The sequence below is a fragment of the Nerophis lumbriciformis genome, linkage group LG03 (genome assembly GCF_033978685.3).
Source record: "Nerophis lumbriciformis linkage group LG03, RoL_Nlum_v2.1, whole genome shotgun sequence".
Lineage (NCBI taxonomy): Eukaryota > Metazoa > Chordata > Actinopteri > Syngnathiformes > Syngnathidae > Nerophis > Nerophis lumbriciformis.
The window spans coordinates 21,537,501-21,539,088 of record NC_084550.2 but is presented as its reverse complement, the minus strand read 5'-3'; the positions used below and the strand labels follow the sequence as shown (position 1 = coordinate 21,539,088).

Below are 1,588 nucleotides of genomic sequence, written 5' to 3'. Positions count from 1 at the left end.
TGCTCCTCCAATGCATGCATCTCCTCCAATGTATGCCTCTCCAATGCATGCATCTCCTCCAATGTATGCATCTCCTCCAATGTATACATCTCCAATGCATGCATCTCCTCAAATGTATACGTCTCCAATGCATGCATCTCCTCCAATGTATGCCTCTCCAATGTATGCATCTCCTCCAATGCTTGCATCTCCTCCAATGTATGCCTCTCCAATGCATGCATCTCCTCCAATGTATGCCTCTCCAATGCAATCATCTCCTCCAATGTATGCCTCTCCAATGCATGCATCTCCTCCTATGTATGCCTCTCCAATGCATGCATCTCCTCCTATGTATGCCTCTCCAATGCATGCATCTCCTCCAATGTATGCCTCTCCAATGCATGCATCTCCTCCAATGTATGCATCTCTAATGCATGCATCTCCTTTAAAGCAATAGCTCGGGCATTAAGTGCTGCCTCTGCTTTTACGCGAGCAGAAGAAGTGGAAGACCTTTTGCTTTGGTTTGAGGCTGTGGATTTATTGAGCTTTGATAAGACATTAGATTGAACATTTGAAATGCTGCCGTGGGGTTGCACACTTTCATTTACATTGTCAAAACCATCAACAGCAGAACCCTCATTTTCAACCTCATCATCATCATCATTTTGAGAATACATCAACCTGTCAACCTTGTCAATAAAACCATCAAAATTCAACCTTAGTGACAGTATGTGGCCCCTTAATCACACCCCTTAATCACCACATAGCACCAGAAAACAGTGAGCATATCGTATTTTTCGGAGTATAAGTCGCACCTGCCGAAAAAACATAATAAAAAAGGAAAAAAACACATATTAGTCGCACTGGAGCCCGGCCAAACTATGAAAAAAACTGCGACTTATAGTCTGAAAAATACGGTACTTCTCAGAGCTTTGATGAAGAGTAAATACGTTGAACAGCTAAAATGCAATGAAAATGAAAATTATATGTACCGTATTTTTCGGACTATAAGTCACAGTTTTTTTCATAGTTTGGCCCGGGGGTGCGACTTATACTCAGGAGCGACTTATGTGTGAAATTATTAACACATTAGCGTAAAATATCAAATAATATTATTAATCTCATTCACGTAAGAGACTAGACGTATAAGATTTCATGGGATTTAGCGATTAGGAGTGACAGATTGTTTGGTAAACGTATAGCATGTTCTATATGTTATAGTTATTTGAATGACTCTTACCATAATATGTTACGTTAACATACCAGTTGGTTATTTATGCCTCATATAACGTACACTTATTCAGCCTGTTGTTCACTATTCTTTATTTATTTTAAATTGCCTTTCAAATGTCTATTCTTGGTGTTGGCTTTTATCAAATAAATTTCCCCCAAAAATGCGACTTATACTCCAGTGCGACTTATACTCCGAAAAGTACGGTATGTAATATTGGCTGCATTTCTGACAGTTGTTTGTGTGCCATGTTGTTCCAGACCACAGCAAACATGAAAGATTGTCATAAATCTATTAAAAGAAGACTTCCAGGGGTAATCTCACCGTGTGAGACGTTTTACTAATGTTTTCCAATGTTGTAAAAATGTGTAAAATAAC

The 1,588-nt window shown here is 38.9% G+C and overlaps 1 protein-coding gene across 3 annotated transcripts in view; it reads right to left on the bottom strand.

The window, feature by feature from the left end:
* Window positions 1-490: 490 nt before the first annotated feature.
* Window positions 491-1,588, bottom strand: part of LOC133580950 (uncharacterized protein CXorf38 homolog) — a 14,714-nt gene continuing 13,616 nt past the window's right edge. For all 3 annotated transcript variants that reach the window (XM_061935198.1, XM_061935205.1, XM_061935212.1), the window contains exon 6: window positions 491-1,588. This exon is cut by the window's right edge and continues 718 nt beyond it. The gene's annotated coding sequence lies outside the window, so the exon portion shown is untranslated.